The sequence below is a fragment of the Cryptomeria japonica genome, chromosome 5 (genome assembly GCF_030272615.1).
Source record: "Cryptomeria japonica chromosome 5, Sugi_1.0, whole genome shotgun sequence".
NCBI classification, from domain to species: domain Eukaryota; kingdom Viridiplantae; phylum Streptophyta; class Pinopsida; order Cupressales; family Cupressaceae; genus Cryptomeria; species Cryptomeria japonica.
Genome location: NC_081409.1, coordinates 902,470,215 through 902,475,719, shown reverse-complemented (window position 1 = coordinate 902,475,719; position 5,505 = coordinate 902,470,215). Strand labels below are relative to the sequence as shown.

Sequence of the window (5,505 nt, the reverse complement as noted above, 5' to 3'; positions counted from 1 at the left end):
TGTTTGAATAACAGAGTATAGAGCCTAGCAGATGGACAAGATATGTCCTAGATTGTATTGAGCAAAGAAGAATCTGCTTTAGCATTTTAGATGTGAAGTTGCATATATATTTTTATTACTCTTATTTTGTGAAGTGACAGAAAATCTCTTAACCAAGTGGACTTAATAGCCTTATTTGTAAAACCCTTTACCAAGGTGACCTTCTGATTGAGTGTTTGAAATCCTTTAACAAGGTCACTTCTAACAAGGTGAAGATCCTAACAGATTTGAGGGAAATCCCTTAACCGGGTCACATCTAGCAATGCGTTTGTAATCTTTAATAGGATTTGCTTTTAACCGAGCATAATCTAGAAGATTATACTTCTTATTGGGTCCGAAATCCCACAGTGGTTTTTCCCTATTTGGGTTTCCACATTAAATCTGGTGTTATGAGTGTTATGATGTTTATATGCTTTTGAGTTTGCATGTTTAGTTGTTTTGGTTATATTACTGAAGTATATGTTACCGAGGTTGAATATGTTGTTTTTATGGAAGATTAAGGTTGTATGATTCACCCCCCCTCATCTTATTAGCTTGGCATCTATACTTAACATTAAGTATCAGAACTATCACTTCATTTTATGAATGAAGAATTGGTGTATTTGGGTTTTGCAGTTTCTAATATAGTGGTCTCAAAATGGACCCAAAAATGGTCTAGTGGTCTGAAAAGAAACCAAGAAAAGGTAAAAATAATTGGTGATTAGCCTTCATCGAAGTGTATTTTGAAGCAAGAAGTTTCCATGGGTTATCAAGCTTCTATAGAAGTTTACTAGAATTTTTAGTCATATTTGTGCATGGATTATAGAGAAAATGAATGAAAATATAAAAGAATTTGTTTGGACAACTACAAAGAAGAGGAGTTTTAATATTTTGAAGGCAAAGGTAGCGAAGTAGCTCGTGTTAGCACTTCTTGACTTTGAAAAAATGTTCCAAGTTGATTGTGATGTAAATAGGACAATGATCAGGAGAGTTCTAAGTCAATAGGGAAAACTAATAGCTTACTTCAATTAAAAACTAAATAAGGCAAACAGGAAGTACTCTGCATATGATCAATAGTTGTACACAATTGTTCAAGCACTCCAAAAGTAGAGACATTATTTTCTACTAGAAGAGTTCATGTTGTATATCGATCATCATGCATTGCAATTCATAAATACACAAGGTAAATTGAGTAAAAACATGTGAATTGGGTTGAGATTCTATAAAGTTAATATTTTCTTTTGAAGCATAAAAGTGGAAAATCAAATAGAGTTGCTGATGCATTTAGTAGGAGATGTTTTTTATTGAATGAGCTAAGAGTAGGTTTTGTTGGTTTTGATTATATCAGAGAGTTGTATGAAGAAGATGCACATTTAAAACAAGCTTCGGTAGAATGTAAGAGTCCGGTTGGGACTAATAGAACTCCATGGTTGGAGTATTTTACACAAGAAAAGTTATTGTTCAAAAGGAAGAGGTTATGCCACCTCAAATTTTCAATGAGGGAAATCTTGATGAAGGAGAAACATAGTGGGGCTTTGAGTTGGCATTTTGGAGTTGACAAAATAATATCATAGCGAAATGAGAGTTACTATTAGCTGAGGATGAGTGTAGATAGCAAAAATAAGGCTGTAAAGCTTTTTTATATGTCAACATGCCAAGGGAATGAAGCAAAACCTTTGATTATACTTGTAAATGCAGTAGCATGGATTTTGTTTTGGGATTACCATGGACAAAAAGAGGTAATGATTTTATTTTTGTTTTAGTGAACATATTTTTAAAAATGGCCCATTTTATAACATGTCATAAGTGTAGTGATGTTTCTCATATAGCTATATTGTTTTTCATTTGAACATATAGTACAGTTGCATGGCTTGCCAAAAAGAATTGTTTTAGATTGGGATATAAAATTTGTTGGTCATTTTTGGCATACTTTTTGGAAGAAGATGGGAATGCAATTGGGTTTTAGTTCAACCTTCCATCCTCAAATTGATGGCCAAACTGAAGTTGTCAATAAAAGTTTGGGAAAATTGATCAGGTGTTTGGTTGATGATAAACCAAAACAGTTAGATTTTATATTGACACAAGCATAATTTACATATAATTATTCTATAATCGAAGTGTGAGAAAGAGTCCATTCCAAGTGGTGTATGGATAGTGCAAACTTGAGTAGAAAGAGTGCATTAAAAGTAGATTTTGTAGAGTACATTCATGTTTGAGCTTCAATATTTCTCCATTATTTAATGTTGGAGATTTATATAAATATCATGAAGGTGAATCAAGTGCATAACAAGGTACAATTGTAGATTTGTTGGATGCACTAGACTGGGCACACTAATTGACATAGAAAGAGTTTGAAACAATTGATCAGATCATTCATTCACAGATCACCAAAAAGACAAGGATAAAGTAGTACTTGAATGCACTGTTTTTTGGATCGAAGCCAATTCATTAGCTGCGTAAAACCCTTTCATATGATGTGAAGGAAAACAAAAGCCAAAGTATAACTTGAACAAAGAGAAAAGTAAAATGAGACTTGCATCACAATGAGAAGAAGAGCAATTTGGAGAAAGGGAGAAAGTGAATGACATATAATAATGAAATATATGTTAAGATCGTACATAAAATAATGTTAAAGTAAATATACTAAACATAAAATAATTCTTGTTTTAACATAAAACAAACACTTCTTTAAACATAAAATAATTATTTTTTTAAAATACAATTAGGGATGAAGTAAAAATTAAAGTAATTTTTTTATCTAACATTTTTTTATGATTTTTGTCTTATAATTGAAAAATAAAATAACTCTTTAATAAAATACAAAATAAATAAATGTAAACAATTTTTTTTGTTTAACTTTAAAATAATTATTATTTTAAAAATATGACTTATTGATTTATACATATAGGACAAAGTAAATCTAAGGTCCACAATTAGTGAAAAATGAAAACATTTATTTACTTAAATAAATAATCGTTTATTAATTTTTTATTTTTATTTACTTAAATATATAACCGTTTACTGAATAAGTATTTTTTATTATAATAGTAAAAATAGTTCTTTCAATAAAAGTAAAACATATAAACATGATAATTTGTATAAACATGATAATTTGGAAGGACTAGTAATTTGTTAACTATGAAGGAGGGGAGCTGATATTTGTATATGCACATTGTGCAAGGAACACTGATTATCTGGTGGTGTTTATTATGGTCTCCAAATTTTTTAAGTAATTTTTTTATCTAACCTTTTTTATGATTTTTGTGTTATTATTGAAAAATAAAATAACTCTTTAATAAAATACAAAATAAATAATTGTAAACAATTTTTTTTGTTTAACTTTAAAATAATAATAATTTTAAAAATATAACTTACTTGATCTATACATATAGGACAAATTAAATCTAAGGTCCACAATTAGTGAAAAATGAAAACATTTATTTACTTAAATATATAATCATTTATTAATTTTTTATTTTTATTTACTTAAATATATAACCGTTTACTGAATAAGTATTTTTTATTATAATAATAAAAATAACTCTTTCAATAAAAGTAAAACATATAAATAAAGATCCTTTGCCCACATGAAAAGAGGTTTATTTTTCCCTCCCACGCAGTTATGGGTTCCTTTGAAAAATATCATCCATTAGGGCAGGGCAAATATTTTAGGCGATAATCAACTTCTAGAAGTTATTCATCATTATTATCTCTTGAACATGGAAGCGAATCATGAGGAATTTCCCCTAATCTTTGACAGTATCAAGCGGTATCATATACATGTTATATTAGCTATATTAGGTCATGAACATGGACAACCGTGATCCTCTGCACCACTAATTTGTTAACTATGAAGGAGGGGAGGTGATATTTGTATATGCACATTGTGTAAGGAACACTAATTATCTAGTGGTGTTTATTATGGTCTACGAACGGCTTACTCACTCTAAAGTCCTTGGATGTTTTTGTGTTTTTTGGGATGTAGTATATTTCTATATAGTTAGGTATGTAGGTTTCATCCTCAGAGTTGGACTCCTTTTATGCATTGTAATCTTGAGCGAGGAATGTAAGTTGGAGGTTTTCTTAGCTGGTTCTTTCCTCCAGGAGCTCTTGAACTAGTTTACTATTATAATAAATATATTCGGAAGATTTGAAAGTAATAAAATGGGTTGGTAAGATTGTAGAGTTTAGCAAACAGAATTCCAGTTTTTAACCAAACTCTAATCTAAAGTCTAGTTTATTAAGATAATTAATTTTTATTTTTAATGCAATAAATAAATCCTATTTAATTTTTTATTAATTTTAAAAGATAATAATACATAATTTGAATAGAAAGACGCGCGATAAAAGACACACCTTCAACCCAAAATAGTTAAAAACACACCGAATGGAAGCGGCATGTAGGGCCAAAGTAAACCTAAATTCTCAAATGCGGGTCCATCATGAGTGGAAAATGAAACATTAGTATGCGTCGGCCTACGTTTCCACAATAAGTGCTGATATACTCCATACCATATTTAAATGGATGATTTGGGCTATCAATAAACATTGTTAAGGCATTCCAAATTGTAGAGGCCGGTTTTCATGCAATAGGGTTTGCTATTTTCTTAGTAGGAGAAGAAGATGGGAAACAATCCAGCAGAATACCAGAGGTTTCCAAGGAAGTGCATATTTTGATGGTGGGTCTTGATTCTGCAGGGAAAACTACAATCCTATACAAGTTAAACCTTGATGAAGTTGTTCAGACCATTCCCACAGTGGGTTCAATGTGGAGACAGTGAAGCACAAGAATGTTACCTTCGTTGTGTGTGATGTTGGGGGCTAGGAAAAGATCAGGTCCCTCTGGAAGGAATACATTTGGCATTCCAAGGGCGTTATTTTTGTTGTAGACAGTGATGAAAAGGAGCGTATTAGTGAGGCAAAAGATGTGTTGCCCAATTTGCTGAAAGAGAAAGAGCTGCGAGATGTTGCTGTTGTTGTGTTTGCAAACAAGAATGATTTTCCCAATGCAATGAGTGTTTTGGAGATCACAGAGGAGCTTGAAATGTCTTCAACTCAACGCCATTGGCATGTTCAAAGCCCCTGTGCTACTTCTGGTGATGGTCTCTATGAAGGCTTGGATTGGCTTTCTAATAATGTGTAGACATGTTTGAAGCTTACATGAATATACAAGGAAGGTGGGTTTTGTTCAAAAGTTTATGTAATGTTGATCGATTTTATCTTTATTTTTTTCTTTATTTTCTCTTATCATTCTATGATAGATTTGGGAGTTACTTTGTAATTCCTCTCCTCATCTCTAAATGTCTCCTCTCTCATTTCTTCTTAATGAAATTATTGTAAAGAGGTTCTTTCTCTCTCTCTCATTTTAGGCATTGCCTCATTCATAATATCACAAGGGGTTTTTCTTTGTTTTTCCCCTTTCAAAAGTTCTTGTGCCTCCTTCACATTTGGGTGATTGCTCCAAGGATTTTGCATTTCTCTTGGTAA

At 31.3% G+C, this 5,505-nt stretch overlaps 1 pseudogene; it reads left to right on the top strand.

Annotated features, from left to right (window-relative positions):
- Window positions 1-3,224: 3,224 nt before the first annotated feature.
- On the top strand, window positions 3,225-5,161 carry LOC131034661 (ADP-ribosylation factor 1-like; annotated as a pseudogene).
- The last annotated feature ends 344 nt before the right edge of the window (window positions 5,162-5,505 follow it).